Source organism: Lucilia cuprina, chromosome 5 (genome assembly GCF_022045245.1).
Source record: "Lucilia cuprina isolate Lc7/37 chromosome 5, ASM2204524v1, whole genome shotgun sequence".
Taxonomy (NCBI): domain Eukaryota; kingdom Metazoa; phylum Arthropoda; class Insecta; order Diptera; family Calliphoridae; genus Lucilia; species Lucilia cuprina.
This window is the reverse complement of record NC_060953.1, coordinates 61,413,245-61,431,785: the sequence shown is the minus strand read 5'-3', so window position 1 is coordinate 61,431,785 and position 18,541 is coordinate 61,413,245. Positions and strand designations below refer to the sequence as shown.

The 18,541-nt window shown below is 27.0% G+C and overlaps 1 protein-coding gene and 1 long non-coding RNA gene across 2 annotated transcripts in view; one reads left to right on the top strand and one right to left on the bottom strand.

Annotated features, from left to right (window-relative positions):
• LOC111675090 (acid sphingomyelinase-like phosphodiesterase 3b) overlaps positions 1 to 18,541 on the top strand; it is a 184,095-nt gene that overhangs the window by 121,022 nt on the left and 44,532 nt on the right. The gene's annotated exons all lie outside the window — the stretch shown is intronic.
• Positions 2,089 to 2,451, bottom strand: LOC124420421. Its single transcript, XR_006941193.1, has 3 exons — positions 2,432 to 2,451; positions 2,272 to 2,344; positions 2,089 to 2,146 (listed from the first exon to the last, which is right to left on the bottom strand). It is a non-coding gene; the product is annotated as an uncharacterized LOC124420421 (long non-coding RNA).

The window sequence follows — 18,541 nt, the reverse complement described above, 5'->3', positions numbered from 1 at the left end:
TGAACCCGACGAGTAGGGCTTTTAAGTTCATAATTATGTACTAATCATATGTCATAATATCTCGAAAAAAAAGCCTGACCCTTATGAACTTTATAATTATAGGGCCTCATTTGGCTCTAGTCCCTATAAAAAGCCTCCCTCAAAATTTGACCTTAATTTCCACATTTTTTTATAACAGTTGTAGGGTCCTACTATAATTTCTTACTTGTTTTATTATAAATAATTTTCCAAATTTAAATGTACCATGCCTATCGAAGGGTATTGTAATTTCGCTTATGCTTACATATATTAAATACTAATATTATACCTATTTAAGAAAATATACAAATCTATGTATGAATGTCTTTATGTTTGCGAACAACAAAAAGACAAATTATTTGCTTATTAAAGGTACACTTTTGCCATGTGCGTATGTTAGTCCTTATAAATAGTATGAACAACGAAAAGATGCTCATATTTGTCAAGAATACTATACACATTCATTTGTTTATGAGGGTAATGTTTTCTCCTCCTTCCTGTGACAAGAAAAAGTCCTGGAAAAACAAAGGTGGCATTAAAAAAATATTTTATGGATTTTTCTAACGTGTTGATTTATTATATATACTTAGTGACACTAATGTTCCAGAAGAGTTCATTTGTAAATAAAATGTATACCTTAAAATACATAAAACATACGTAGTATAAGAACTTAATATATGTAGAGAAATACATACATACATATGTTCTTAAGTATACAAACATATTTCAAATGAATGGGTTAATTTTAGTTAAATTTGTATACAAACACTTTATAAAACGAAAATATATTTACTGTACTTAGTTTAAATTATATCTACATTTATTACATAAATATTTAATGTGGAAATAATAAAGAATCATTAAAGATGACAACATTTTATAGCTCTTCATTAATAATATAAATATTTAAATATTCTTAAATGTTTTGCATCATTTACTAGATGGTGTCATAGAGAGACATAAGAGAGTGGGTATGTTGTTTGTGTCCAAATTATATAGGAATATCAAATGTGTATGATTTATTATGGAAAAGAAGTAAAAAATTATGTTTCAAAGTGAAAAGATAAATAGTAGAAAAGATGCAAATGTGCTTATGATCCTATTTCCTATATGGATGTCGCTAACTGAAAGAAAATATGCTAGATTTGTTTGCAGTAGACTTTTTCTTATTTAGCATCTATCGTCGGAAGAATTTAAGAAGGATCTGGAATACATATTATATAAAAATCTGTAAAAGAAAAAATATTTCAATGTATGAAAAACAAAATTTACCTGTTCCCCCTTTTCTATAAATAAAACAACATACTAATATTAAACAAATTAGTTTTCTCCCTTCCTCGAAGTTAAATCAGTTATTATTAAATTATTAGCGAAATGTAATTTTCCCTAATTACATGGCTTTTATTTGGTTGACCTATTTTATCCATTAAAAAACCTTCATATTAAAATAACTATCCCACAGTTAAATTTGTATTTATTTTTTAAATATTTTTTCAACTGTAACATTGTGAAACTGTCAAAAGCAATAAACCGTAAACCGCTAAAAACTAATTTATTATTATTATGTTTATACAATTGACATTTTTTTGTTTTAATTATTTGTATCAATCAGTTTTCAGAAAAAAAAGAGTTTTGAGAATAAATGTTGAAGTTTATAATTATGAGTCGTTAGGTGTTTTAATTGCACCAATATATAATTTTAGGGCAATTTAATTAAATGTACTATTTTTTATTTATTTATTTGTATTAGTGTGTGTAGTTTAAAGGGTGTAGCATTTTTTTATATAAAATTGATTGGTTGAAGTATAAAGTTTTAAATAAATAAAAGTAAATATTTTAAATTAATTACAAATTTTGGAAGATATTTTTTCATACAAAAATATTTGCCCTATACCCACCTTAAAGTCTTAGAATCGTTTTTGTGAGTCCATTAAGATATGTCCGTCAGTCCGTCTGGCTGTCTGTTCATATAAACCTTGGATAAATTCGGCACACATGCTTTTTTTTGCTCAAGGACGAAGCCTATTGAAAATGGTTAAAATCGGTGCATTATTTCGATTAGCCCCAGAAGAACTGTACCCCAAGAATATATGCTCAAATGATTTATATGACCTTATTCGGCTCCATGCTTCATATAAATAAAAAAATTAAATTTAATAATTTTTTCCAATTTCCACTCCTATGCAAAACGAAAAATGTTTAAATAATTGATTTAAACGATTTTCATTTAAATAACAGATAAATATACTTCACCCACGAATGTGTATAACGTTTTATCTCACAGATTTAATTCGTTGGCCAACAACATGAAATATGTTTTTGCATTCTGCGCAGAATTTTACACACTTGAAAAATAATAGCTTTAAACAAGTAAAAGTGTTATATTCGGTTATGCCGAATCTTATATACCCACCATGATATCATATGACTTCAAGATAAATTAAATTTCGGAAGACTGCAATAGTTATGGACTATTTATTCATTAGATTGATGTGAACGTCATGGTGATATTTCGGATTGGGGCCTTCAATGAGAAGAATTGGTTTAATTATAATTTTTTTAATTCTATCATAATGCTAAGTTTTGAAATGATTTATTATTTATAAACTGATTTTCTGAAAGGGGGTTTTATATGTGGGACCCATCCTCATAAAATTAGTTTTTGCAAACATTGATTGTGTTGAAATTTTTTGAAGGGGGAATTATATGGGGGCTAGGGTCAAATAATGGCCGATTTTTACGAAAAACTGCAGTGTCTTTTATACTTATATGCAACATATTTGTGCCAAGTTTTAGAGAGATAATAGTATATTTGACGTAATTATGGCATTAAAAATATCGCGAGGTGTTATTATATGGGGGCTAGGTGAAATAATGGACCGATTTCAACCATTTTCAATAGGCTTCGTCCATGTGCTGGGTCCAAATTTCATCAAATTATCTTGAATATTGCAGACTGTATCTTGTGCAGAAGGTTTACTTGGACAGCTAAATAGCCGGACAGACGGACTGACAAGTCTTAATCGACCCAAAAAATGATTCTTAATCGATCGGAATACTTTAAGGTGGGTATAGAATGAATATTTTTGTGTGTTACAAACATTAGCACAAACGTATAATACCCTCCCCACTATAATGTATATAATACATTCAAAATCGTGTATAATACATTCAAAATCATGTCTACAACAGGCAGACATACGGACATGGTTATATTGTCTTAGAATTTAATAAGGACCCAGAATGGATCTATAACCAATATTCTGAAGAGTTACAAATGAAAGGACAAAAACAATATACACCCTAACTTTTTATGGTGGGTATAAAAACCTGATAAAGACACTTGTTTTAAAAGCACCTTTAAAATAATATTTTTGTTAAAAACATATACATATAAAAGATATATGAAACTTTATTAAAAGAAAAAAATATATATTATCCCCTGCTGTTAAAGACTTATTTCACTGTCTGTCTTAAATTAAAATTGTTTCCTTTTTTGAATTTTCTCTGCAGTGTTTAATAATAAAATGAGTCAGTTTAAATGCGTCTAAAGCAATTTTTACTTTACTGGTTTTTGGTATTAAATACCATTTGCGATATTATTCTTAAAGCTATATATATGTTTAAGTTTATATGTAGCTTGTTTCAAACAAACATAATGCCACCACATTTGCCACATTCCTTTTGCATTCAACATAGTTTTATTGTTTTCATTTCGAAGTGCATAAAAGTTTAATATTTTTTAAGTAAATTATGGTTTTTCTCTCTTGAGAATGTCTTTATAAAAAACGCAGAGAAAATATTAAAATAAGTGGAACACAAGAAGAACTAGATTACTGTAAAGGGTGTTTCCTTTAGGAGACATAGCAAAATAGCATTAATATTAATAAAAAACTTTTAGCTAAAAATAACATTTTTGTAGAAAAACTGGATTTAAAATATTTCCTTAAGAATTTTAAAAATTTTAAATAATATAATACATATTTAAAAAAAAGTAGGGACCATTAAAAAGCTCACTTTGTTTTTATTTTTTTTAGGTCAAAAATGAAAGGTTTTTTTAAAACATGCATTTCTATAGGTAGTTTTTGTACTAACAACTTTTTAATATTGCTGTTTTTTTCAACATTTATACCACTGAATAAGTATGATACTTGAATTCTCAAAGAAATGTAAAATTATGCAAAAGACAAAAAACGAGAGATTTTTATTTGTCTAGTCTCAAAATTTACCTTCATTAATGAGTTTATTGTAAGTATAATTTGGTTTTTACAGCAAACAAACGTTTCTAATTGAATTAATTGTACCTTGACTGAGATATACTAAAGCCATTTTCTGTTTAATAAAACTGTGGATATTTAAGAAAAATGTTGATGGGGCTTTTTAGAGGGGCTAGCGTCAAATGAGGCCCTATAATTATCAAGTTCATCAGGGTCATCAAGTCTAGTATAGAATTTGGTTTTGCAGCTTTTTGTCGGGTATATTAAACATAATTATGAACTTAAAAGCCCTATTTGGTGGGTTCAGTTCTATTGAGCCTAGGTGAAAAAATGGACCGATGTTAACTATTTTCAATAGGTTTAGTATACAGTACCATAAAGGGTCATGTGCCAAATTTCATTGAATTATCTCGAAAATTGCGACCTGTAGTTTGATTACAATGTTTACAATGTACAGTTGTATGGGGGCAAGGTGAAATAATGGACCGATCTTAACCATTTACAATAGGGTTTGTCCCTGGGACAATAGAAGATTATGTACCAAATTTCATTCAATTATCTTCAAAATTGCGGCATGTAGTTTGATTACGAGGTTTACATGGACGGACAGACGGACGGCCATAGCTAAATCGACTCAGAAAATGATTCTAAGCCGATTGGTATACTTTAAGGTGGGTATAGGACCAGTATTATTGTGCGTTATAAATATCAGCACAAACCCAATTTACCCTCCCCACTAAAGTGGTGTAAAATAAAGTAGTTAGTTTTCCAGATTTACAACTTGTTGGACTTACTTCATATTCGAAATTTTGTATTTGTGAGGTGCCAAAAATCCTTCTGACATTCGGTCCGTTTTTCACCAAATGTCAAAGTTCTTCGTATAAAATTTGATTTCAGCTCAAATAGTTTTTCATTTTTGAGTCGACTATGATCGACAATACACTCTTACTTGGTTTTTCCGCCGAATAGAAAGCAATGATATTCTCTAAGACATTTGCTAAATTTGATAGTGTATTTACAGTTGTAGCTCAATAATAAGCATTCCTTATAAACGAACAATTTCCACGCTTCCGAACAGAGATTTTGTTACAATACGAGAAAATTATGAGACGATTTAAAGCAGTTATAAAATTGCATATGTATGTATATATGTTTATGCTATTAGTATTGGTTTAAGTCTTCAAGTGCTAAGTAAACAACAAAAAATGACACACATCATAAAAATATGATTAAAAAATAGATAGTACCACTTGCTCTAAATTTTCTAAGAAAAAATCGAAAACAATAAAAATTTTAACCCATAAATACAAACGTACAATACAGCAACACATAAATATAGATTTTCTTTCGAGCCATTTCTTTTAATATGTATATTTATGGACTAAACAAACAACATTGATCAGAAAGAAGAGAAAATAAATAAAAAAGAATAACTACTTGAAAATTCCACATTTTGGCCAAAGCATATAAAATCGAGTAAAACTGTAAAAAAATAAAGGGTCTGGGTAAATAAAAAACGCATTTAAGCGTAAATGCTGAAAAGCACTCAACGAAGGGATTTTTAACCATAATTTTTGTTTGTTTTATGTGTGTGTAAGTGATTGAGTGAATATGAATTGCCTACTAATAACCAGTAGTTTTAAAAGAAGTCTTTTGATACAATTTTAAACAGGGTTTGTTTAACAATTGTTTTTCTCTTTTTAATTTCTTGTTTCCTTTGTTTATAGATGACTAAAGTGCCGCTATGTAATGCAAGTCAACAAAATTATCTCCAAGTCAATGATTTAGTCGATGTTTTTAACCATCCATATAAAAAGTCAAATGCTATTTGTAAACGAAGCGAATTATGACAGTAGTCGACGTTTATAGCTAATTCACTATTTCAGAACAGTATCTCCGAACTGCAAGGTATATTTTTAGCGAATCATCAATATGTTTTGGTTAGTCTTATTGGAATATTGCTATCAAATGTTTGTGTGTTTGCAGCCTTTTTCTGCCCTCCCAAACAAACCGACCACTTGGATTTTCATTGTTTTGCTCCTTTTTTTTAACTTTTTTTATTGGTGTTTTTCTTTTGTTTGTTTCTATGTATTTCTGATAAGATGATATTGGCTGAATGCCAGTGTCAGTAGTAGTTAGAAAAGAAGGAAAAATAATGTATTATACAAAGTAGATTTGTTACACTTTACAAGACAACCGTATAAGCTAAAGAAGTTTGTGCTTTTGTTGTAAAAGTTTAGATGGCGTAGTCAGTTGTATACGTATGTAGCTTTAAAAGTAAAGGCAATCAACTTTACTGATTTTCCAATACAAATACACACTCTTTTTTTCCATTTTTTCCCAACTTAATGTCAATAGCCATTAAAAATAAAAAATGTACATTTAATTTACTACAATGTTGTCGCAGTAAATTAGGTTATAAAATGACATCCCTTCCAGTTTTATGCTTTTTTGTTATCCCTTACTCTTCTAAGTTTTTTTTTATTTTTTTTTTTATTTTTTTTGAAAGACGCAAAATAAAACATTATAGGCGCTGTTAGTGTGGGCTGTGTTTTTAGTATAAAAATAAATTTATAAATTTTTTCGTTTTTTAAGGAAGAAAAAATTCTAACCTCTGCTACCTTTTGCTGCTGTTGCCAACGTTACAGACACACATGCTGAAAGCAATTATTGGCAAGGAATAACATAAAAAACACAGCATATTTATGGAGAAAAATATTATACAGAAAATATTGAACAAATTTACAATAAATTTCACAATGTCAATTTATTTTTTTTTTATAATTTATATCGAATTCAGTTTTGCCGAACAAAATAAGAATGAAAAGAATTTACTGGTTGGCATTAAAACTGAAACGACAGATTAAAATGTATTGAAATGTTCACTTGGTTAAATAATGATTTTTTAGTGTTTTTTTTTATAAAGTTTGTTAGTGTATAAGATAATCTTTCCTAAAATGATAATCTTTCCATGATCCGTCAAACTGATCCATTTTGTTGAATCAGCATAGAAAGCAAATTGGACCAGATATTTTTATAATTTGAGTATTACAAACATCCGTGTAAACTTACATAATACAGTAAAAGGCTGTGCAACTCTTGTGCATTTGTCATGATCGGAAGGATGGATATATAAGTTATTTATTATTAGATTTTAACTATGATCAGCTCGCCGTCTATTTGTCTCTGTATTTAAAATAATACAGGTTTTAAACGGAAATGCATAAAAGCGGAAGTTTATAGATAAAGTGTTGCTTAAACAAACTTCTGGGAAAAAGTAGAATATTATACGCAGTACAATACTAAATGACACGAATAGAAAAACATATTTTTTTTATCTTTTATCAAAATGCACACAAAGTCATTTTGTCATTTTCAGGTGGATTAGGCCGACAGAAGTTGATTCTAGAAAGATTTTAGGAAATGCTAACTCTTCATCCAACAGTCTGTCTCTTCCAATCTTGTTATAAATTCTATAGAATTCAGTTCCTAATTAAGCCGTAAAAAATGAAAGATCCTTTCGGAAAATCCCATCAATACTCACACAAAACATGTCAATATTTTCGGCCTTTTTGAACTAATATTGCACCTTAATTGCCCATTTCTTTATACATATGCTCTTAAAACTTTTACAATTCATACTTTTTACAACACAAATTACATGATTTTAAATTCTTTTAAAATGTTGTTTCTTCTTTGCTATTAAGTATGATAAACAAAAAAAAAAAAAGAAACAACAGTTTAAAAAAAGAAACCAAAATATAAATGCTACTTTGCAACCACTCCTTATTCTTTAAAATAAGCACTTTAAAACAAAGTTCTATAAAATTCCTTTTATTTATATTTTAAGTATTGTTGTTCGGTAGAAAAGAAAAACAACATTCTTATTTCCATCAAAAGGTTTAACTTTGAAGTGTCATCTGCATTTGTGTATGGAACAATAGAATGCAAATAGAATTGGAATAACACAAAAAAAATAACATACAATTGTATGTGAGCATTTTTCAGTCTACGTTTGAGTGAGTAGTGAGTGAAACATGTTTATGCATGTTAACAACAAATGTATGCAATTTAAAAACCAAGCAAATAAGAAACAAATGCACCTATGTATAAGCCCTTATAAAGGTATCCTAGGATTTCCCTGAAGTTTTAAAAGGAGTCAGTGTATTACTTTTGCAAAGTAAATTGTTTTCTTCAAAGGTTGGTCTTTGTAATATGCAGGAAATTTCAGCTATTACTATGTGTTTCTAGATTATGAAGAAGTCAATTTTCCTGATAAAGTCCCTAACTAATTTGTGGGTTAGAAACCAATAGAAGTGAATAGAAGTGAAGTGTAAAGATTATATTTTCTTATTCCATTTAATAATTAGGGAGACATTCTCTACGTACTGTGAGTATTTGTATAAAAATATTCATATATAAATAGTACAAATGTATGTACATATAAACTAACTACAACATATGAATTACCATATTTTTTTATAAACAATAACAGAAGTTTTTTTTAATATATTTTTCCCTAAACTATTGAATATGCATTTTTACATATGAGAAGCAATAAACGTACACACACAAATACATACACGTGTGTATACACAGTGTGGCAGTTAACAAAATGAGATGTGAAAAAATAATAGAAACATTTTACATATTTAAATTTTAACTTTTTTGTATGCGGTATGTTAATGTAATCAATCAAAAAGTACTTAAAATAATCAAGAAAACATTAACATTTATAAAATCGATTTGCCGCGGCAGGTTGTTGCACAAAAAGGGGGTTTTCTTATTAGAAAAGTGCTAACCAACATAAGAATATAAATATAGAACATAATATTGGTTCTAAAACTAATATACGTTTTCACTCTTTTTTATATTGGGACAAGTATGAATTTATAGTCGAACATTGCCGACCCCACACCAGTCAGTATTTTAAAATTGTGGATTTTCTTATATAAAGCATTAAATTTTTTTATTGTGATATTTTTTACTTATTGTTGACAAAAAAAGAGATTTCTACAAGAGGGCTCATAGGGGAGAATGGGTAAATATGGGCCTATCCTTATAAATTTTGGTAGATGAATTTAGGTCTACTTCAAAGTCATTTATGTTGATTTTGATCGTTTTATTAGTAATTATAAGTTAATTAGTCAGTTAGGTAGTTAGTTATTTACTTAGTTAGTTAGTTAGTTAGTTAGTTAGTTAGTTAGTTTGTTTGTTATATACAAAGCCAAAACCGTTCTTAATTATTGTTCGGTGGTTTTGCTCCTAGATCAGGTAGACTTTCATATAAAGTAAAAATCAAGGGTATTCTTCTTTTCTAGTGCCCCACTGTGTAGAACAAACAGAAGAAAAAAACATTTTAAAACAGTAAAAAGCATTTAGTTAGATGGATGGTTATATAAGAATTTATATGGGGCCATGTAGCATCTGTGGTAAACTAGTGCTGCCACATAGACATACTTTTTTTGCATACATATGTATGCAGATATCTGTGGGAATATGTATATTCACTTCTACAAGTACAACAAACAGTATTAATGTATGCGGTTTCAAAGTTGAGGTAGAATTTGAATATTGAATAAAAAAGAGCACACTAAAAACACGTTTAAAATGAAAATTTTTAAAACGTTTCTAAAATAGCATTCAAGCTAATGAAAATATTCGACAAACTTTTGTATACATACATTTTTGTGAGTTTTTAAATAAAAACTTTTTTAACACATACATATATTCATAAACTGTTTTTTATTTATATTCTTAGCCAAAAAAAATGAATTTAATTAAATGAAAGTAAAAATTATGATAGACGTGTAGAATAGTGGATTAATTATTGTTTACACTTTATATAGTTTTATCTTTGTTATACCCATATTAAAGTATACCAATCATTAGACTCACTTTCTCTGTCGATTGAGCTATACACCTCAGTCTGACTGCCCTTCCGTCTGTATGTCTATAAAAACATGGTGCGTACTCTGCAGGTCGCAATTTTCTAGAGAATTTCATAAAAATTCCCACATACTATTCTTACCGAGTACGAAGCTTATTGAAAATTTCTGAAATCGGTCCTAAATTTCGCCTAGCCCTTATACAATATTTTTCCCTTTCTTTTGTTATAAAACTAAAGTTTAATTTAGTTATTTTTATTAATAAACTTGACGTTTTGTGGAAGTAATTCGGAAATTTTCAATTAAAGGAAAAAGTCGACTGAAATCTTTTCAACCCTTATAAGTGAATATTCTAACACTTTTATGGATTTTTAAAAAATTGAAGCAACCCATTTAAAACACATTATCATTATATAATGCATTTATTTTCATTTCAAACTATCTCTTAGCTTAAAGTAGAAAAACAAAATAAATAAATTTCACTTATTATATAGAGACCACTTTTCTGGCTGGTTAATAGTGACCGACCAACAAAAATGTTGTTAAATTAAAAAAAAAATACACATAAAAACGTCATGCAAACATACATACATCCTACATAGTTAAGCGCTAACACAATACATAGTAAACAAACAAAATATACCAGCAAACTGTTTAAAAAAAGGGTTTTGGGAAAAACCAAAAAGGAGTTTTTATTTATTTAAAAAAAAAATAAATTAAAAATTTTTCATACAATATTAAACAATTAAAAATAATAATTTGTATAGAGTCCAATTTATGAAAATGTTTAGTTTTTATCTAATTTAAACTTTGCTGGGTTTTTCTTTCCACTAAAGACTTTGTCCGAGTAAAACCACTTAAATTTAAGAAAAAAAAAATGAAAAGTTTTTTATATATATTTATAACCATTATTACTGCTTCTCCCCCATTTTCTACAACATTTTTAAATTGCAACAATTTCTGCAATGTAATTTTCATAAATGTTGCTGTTTATTTTATGGCAAAAGTGTTTTAAACCCATATTCTTAAGATGATTTCTTGGCTTACGGGCAAACATGGCGGTAAAACAGCGAATTCCGGCAATTATTAATTTAAGAGCAGAACGGGGGAAAAAATTAAATAAATAATATTAAAAACAATGCAACACCATGTCTATAATCAGTAAACAGCAGCTCCATTTTAACTGCAGTTTGGAGGTTGTGTATACAAAAACTCCTGCTAGAAGTAGTGAAAATGTGTTAGATACAATAATGTTTTAAAAAAATACAGTACACAAAAAATCTATAGGGTTCATAAAAAATATATTCATACATATATATAAAAATGTCTGTATAAGTACAATGGTTGTGGTAAAAAGTGTTGGTGTTAGAAAAAAAAATGGGAAGCAAACTAAAATGAAAGCAATTTTTTCTCATTTTCATTTTAATAATGGTTATGTTTAAATAAAACTACAAAAAATAACGATAATAAATGCAACAGAAAATAATTTTAAAGCATACAGTTCTCACAACATGCCATGAGCTAAAAACAACAAATTAAATTTATGGAAAGTTTTGTTTTATTTTATTTTTTTTTCTGCTTTCCACGGAACATGGTTTTTGTGGGCAGTGTTTCGTGAAAACTCTTAACATAATTAAGTTTTTAAGTTTAAATAGAATTTTAATGTATAAAATATGTTTCAATTGATTTAGTGATTAAAATTTATATTAAAATATCATTTATGAAATATTATATTTCTTAACTTTCGGTTATCTTTTAACCGTTAGATATTATTCAAGTCAAAATAATTTTTATATAATAACTATTAATCTATCGTTTCTATAAAATACAACTGAACAGTTAGAAAATGGGGTTTCAAATATTTTGTAATGTGTGAGTTTTATTAGATCAACTTACTCGCTGTGAAAAGAGAGCAACGCATTACACTTTTGAAATAAATATGTAAATTTTTCTTCCCTTAAGGCTTAAACCGTATAGCCCTTAGAGTATAACAGTCACTTTCTGATAGGATTTAGCTATATCCGTCCATTTGCCCGTGTGTCTGTGTGTCCTTGTAAACTTTGTTTGCACACTTCAGACGTCATGACTTAATTTCATTATAAATGATTCTACTGATTTTCGTTACGACGGTAAAAATTAACTTATAAACACCAATACCAAAATTAAATTAAATTCTGCATAAAAACTTTAATGTAGACGTAAATTCTTAAGAATTTTCATTAATGAGACCATATCTCTTATGTAATTTTTAAAATTATCTATTGCAAAAGTGGAAGCAAATCCAGCATAAGTTTTAAACGGATGTTTATGACATACTAAAACATATGTATGTATATAATGTTTGTTATTACACACTTGTAGAATATAAAAACGTTTATGTGTAAGTATTTTTTATTTCCTGTGTGAAAAAAATCACTTTCATTTATTATATCTATAATATGTATACCAATGTGTGTGCTATCTACAATTCAATGTCACTGTCAAACTTACTTATTGCAATTGCAACATAAAATCAATAACTACATTGTAGTTTTTTGCACATTTTTATTTATGCTCAGACTTTTACACATTAAAACTGTTTTATATTTTAAAAATAAATATAATTAAATATCTTATTAGATACATGGATTGGAAAGTGCTAACTTTCATGTATCATATAAAAACATTCAGCCATACATATAGAAATACAAATATACATATATGTATGCTTCGTTCTTCATACTGAAGGAGGTGAAAAAGTTTATAATTAAAAAAGTTAAATTAAGTTCTGTCGCTCAACAACTAAACATTTATAACAACTAACAACAAAAAAGAAAAATAGATTGTTTAGCGGTTTATTTTTCATATTTTCTTCAAAAAACACGAAAAGTCTTAAGCAATAAAAGTTAAGAATTATGTTTCTTTTTCTAAATAGAATAGAAGAGTATAATAAATATTAATGGGGAAAGAATTGTTAGAGGTTGCTCTTTTCAGTTGTTAAGTGATTAAATTACCATTTCGAAAGGATTATGTTGCAAAATCGTGTACATTATCCCATTAAAGACCTAAGATTGCTTTGGTAGGTTAGTCATATCCAACTTACATATACTAAATTTTTCTAACAAAATGTTTCGAATAGAAACGCTATACTTATGGTGTTTATATAAATAAATAAATACATAAATTTAGATTATTATATACATGTTCATGTATTTGAGGATTATAAATCTGCTTATGCGCTTAGTAAGTCTATCAAATGTTCAAATTATTTCCAAATTATAATGTGTATTACGACAATGCTATTAAATTTTTAATTTAAAATAAAGCAAAATAACAAATTCTTATACTCATGTCTAAATATCATTCCACATGATGCACCTACACATGTCTAATATATATTCAAAGTACTTTTGCCAAACACATTCATACGTATATATATTTGTGTATCAGCTTATATATTTTTCACCCTATTTACATTTATACTTGTGCGTAAGCATTATATAGCAAACAGAGCGGAAAAATTACAAAAAAGTAATGTTAATAAACAAAAAAAAACAAACAGAAATATAAATGAAAATAAAAACAGAAATACATACATATAAACAAAACTCAAATATCCCTCCCCATTTAGGGAGGTGTTGAGTATATATAAAAGCTATAAATAATTAAAACCTCAGTCGCCCACTTAATGTTTTTATAAAATTTGTTTATAAATAGAAAGCAATTGCGTAAATTTCATTGTAAATATATTTTTTATAAAATGAACTTGTTTAATACTTAGTAAATTCTAGATTCAATATTTTTAAGTTTAAGGGAATCCCTTACCTTTGCTAATAAGCAGTTTTTATAGAACTCAGGCGATGTAATGCATGTCTATAAATTAATCAGTTTTTCAAAAGAATATTCTATGAAAAACAATTTTGTCAGAGAACAAGTTTTCTATGAACAACCAGTTTCACTATGAAACATTTTTATAAAAATAGTTTTACAAAAAAGCTTTTTATTAAAAACTTAATTTTATGGCAAAAAAAAAAAAAAAGTTTTTCTAGCAAAAACTTGATTTATTAACAAAAAACTGTTTTTCATACAAAAGCAATTGATTTTCTAACAAAAAATAAGATAAGCAAAAACTTGATTTTCTAAAAAAACAGTTTTCTAAAAAAAACTGCTTTCAAACAAAAACAGTTTTTCCTATTGAAAAGCTGCTTTTCCAACGAAAAACTAGAAAAAATTTGTAGCAAAAACCCAGCTTTTCTATTAAATCGCATTGCCCATATGACCTCTAGAAAAACTTAAAAATTACAGAAAATAAGTATAAAAGTATGTACCCTAAATTGAACCCCTGTGGCGTATGATTTTATAGCTTACACTTTTAATAATCATACGCTTCGTAGTATTTAGTGTTAAAAGTAAGAAGTGCATTTTTGTTAAGTACTTCATATTTACACCTAAAGTATTAAAAGACACTTTACAAGATCATACATTACGTCTTATGAAAGAATAAAATCAAATTACATCTGTATAACCACAAAGAGAATAAAAGTCTTATGATTTATTTACAAATAACAAATAACAAACTAAGATGGAAACAGCTGTTTAATTGTACATGTTTACATATAAATACGTCGCTGATCTAATGCGACTTTCTTTTTATCATTTTAAAAAAAGTCATACGACAATAAAAATTTTCCATCCGTATTTTCTACAATGTGTGATAATATCATTTGGTAGAGTGATTTGGTTAAAGAGCAGGTAGGATCAGTTTATGATTTCGTCGCTGTACTAGAAAGTACGCTAGTAATGAGTACTAGTAATTTTCGTAACTTTATATGGGAGCAAGGGTCATTTATGAACCGATCATCATAAAATTTTGTAGAGAGATTTCAGTTTATATGAATATTTGTATTTTTAAGTTAGAAATACATGTTACTATAATTGTTTCAATGGGCTTTATATGGGAGATGGTGACAATTCGATATGTTTTCCTTTTTTTCTAAAACGAACTTTCAATGGGAGGTAGAATCATTTATGGACCTAAATCCGCCATATTTTCGAAAATGGTTTTTGAGTACATAAAACTAACTTCTATAAAATTTCATTGCAATTCCTAATTAGTTAAAAGATTTATGACTTTTTAAGTTGTATTCCTGGAACCAATTTTATAGGGGCCATGCAAACGCGTTGACCAAAGCTGCCCATTTGTTCTGTAGCTTCTTTTTTAAAAGTTTAGAAATGTTAAAAATGTTTAGATCATCTTAGAATTTAATAAGGACCCAGAATATATATTCTTTTATAAATTTATATTCAATATTTCAAATGACAATATCCCTCCCATTTTTTTGAGGGAGGGTATAAACATATACATGACTTATTTTTAATTAATTTCATTAGTGTCAATATCAGTTGCTATTTTTTCCCCCAAAAATATATATAAATACCTGTGTAAATAAAAAAAATATATACAGACAAAAAAAAAAAAACAAAATATTTACCATGGCTCAATAGACATTTTTAACTACACATTAAATTGTTTTGTCTTCTTTGCCTTTATCCTACCTTCCAGAAAAAGTTCTTAAGAAAGAATTACAGAAAAAATATAATATTGTTATTATAACCAATAACAATCTTCATTTTCATCTCTAATTTATTTATATAGCACAATTGTTTAATGTGCGTTATTTTTTATCGTTAAATGTAAAAATAAATATTTTGTTTGGCAAATTTTCTCTACTTAAATATTATCGATAAAAGTTTAACAATATACGTAAATAAATACAATAAATATTGTTTAAATAAATCGAAAATAGCAAGAAAACAACATTTAAAATAGAATACGTAACGAGAAAAGTTAAACAGTAAGTTCTATAAATATTTAACCGTTGTTGGACAGAGAAAGTAACAAAAATGTCTATCTGAATAGAAAATCCCGTGTGTATAAATAAGTAGATAGTAATATGATTATCTATGTGTATAATAGTTGGTTTTATGATTCCTAAGGGATTATTTAAAAAAGGCAACTAAATGTAATTTAATATTTCTTACTTCTTTTCTTCAAAGAGGGGGGGAAATTTTTCTAAACTTTTAAGAGTATTTGTCAAGAGAAAATTATAAATTTTACCTGTTGTTGTATTTTGTTGCTTCTAAGACGGGTTAAAAATTTATGAAAATTATAGTAAGTTAACAATACATATTTTATATAAGTTTAGGTTTATTTTTTTTTTTTAATTTTAAAGATTATAAAGCGTAAATGTATAATAGGGTAAAATAAGTGAGTGTAATATAGTGTTGTGCTACATTAATTGTTTGGCAAGTTTTGTGTAATGGGAAAAAGTTTTGCACAATTTTTATTCTTTATAAACATTAGGTATAAATTTACTTAATGTTTATAAAGTAGAGAATTTTTTAAAAACTTTTAATTAAAAGTTAATGCAATTTATTTGAAAAAAATCTTAACGAATAAGTAATTTACACGCGATCGTTTTTTCTAAATTATGATTGTTAAAATCATATGAATCATTTTCAACAATTTAATATTGAGAATGTCCGATGGGCTAAGAAATTGTAAAAATCAGCAGAAAATGAAAACTACAATTATTCAAATATTTGAAAAAATTTTAGAAATAATGACTAATGACTACAATAATCGAATTATATATCGATGGAATCAATCCATCTTTTTAAAGAATATATACACATATAATAGATCGTGAAATAGTCTTGATTTCCATTGGCTAAATTGGAAGATCAAGCTTAATTGTTTAAGAAATAAGATTTGTTAACGATACGAGCGTATAAACTTTTCTCGATGTTTGAGTAAAATTTTGTTCATTAACCAATGGGCTTAACTGGAAGATGGCTCATTTTATAAGATAATTTTACGATTAAACATTTCTCATATCGACGACTGATTTTTAAACGAAATTTCTATACATGATGATATAAGAATTTTCCATTTAATGTTGCTGACGAATGTTATTTCCGAAATAATATAACTCCCAAGAAACATGAATCCAATTTTGACGAATTTTGACAGTGCCAAAGATAGTGCTCTAGAGTTTTCGCTACAGAGAATCCGCCCGTCAAAATTTGTATAGCTGTGCCTGTAAATCCGCTTAGACTATGTACTATCATAATAACCTCATTGTGAGGATATTTCTAATCTTGCTCTCATCAGGGTCACCCCTTAGTAGTATCTTTGATAATATAAATATAAATCTAAAACTAGACTAGTTAGTGTCTAGTTTTAGATTTGCACTTACAATTATTTATTTCGTAATACATTTTCCTTGCAAAATGTCTTCAAAGTTTTATAAAGTACATTTTCAAAAATATTTTATTGTTATATCAAAAGAATAAGAAGAATTGAAAAATATTTTGTATTATTTTTATTTTAATCTGTCAGTATCAAAAGATGTTAAAAATGTCTTTTAAAATTTTTTGGAAAATTTTTTTAAATATCAAAAGATAAACATTTTAAAAGACATTTTTTTATCCTGACATTATAAAATAAAAATATTACTAAATATATATCAACTCTTTTTATTTTCTTAAAATCAAATTCAGCATTTCTTGATCAGTTGAAGTATTATTATTATTATTATTATTATTTTTTTTTTTTTTTGAAAATGATTAACTTTTAAGTCTCTTAAATGACACAGAAAAACAAAATAAAGAACTAAAAGTGTTTTCTCCATTAGATGTATAGTATCAAACGTATATAATCCGGTTCGTGTTTTCCTAAAAATGTAACAAAAAATTCTATAAAAAAAATCTGTCGAAAGACAGTTTTTACAAAATACCAGCTTTTCTGTAAAAATAGTTTTTATTAAAAAATAATTTATGAATTAGACGCCAGTTTTTCTAACGAAATCACTTTTTCTATCAAAAACCTGTTTCTTCTGAATAAAAATATTTTTTTTGTCAAAAATTGAGCTTTTTTATAAAATATCACTTTTTATACTAAAAGCACCTAATGGGCTAATGAATCGATTTAGCGGTCTATGTATAAGTATGTATAAGTATGTAATTAAACTAGAATAAAAAATTTTAATCTTTTAAGATCAAAAATTCTAAACAAAAAATTTTCGTAATTCCTTCCTTCCTTACAAGCACTAGAAGCAAGATAAATTTTGTCATAGACCAGAAAAGAAATCAAATTTGAAGAATACTCATATATAGAAAACAGTACAAGATGGTAGTCCTTACCCTTTACTTTCTAGCAAAGTAAATATTTGTAAGAAAAATTATTTAAGTTTAATTATTTCTAAGCACTCAGCAAATTTTCGCTTAAAAGTTAAATAAAATCCAACATTCGAATTAACGCGTTTCAATTACAAATACAGTAATTACATTTTCTGTAAGTTTTTATTATCAAATCATTGCTAAAACAACACTAAAGTGAAAAATGTTAAAAAAATATATATATATTATAACTTTTTT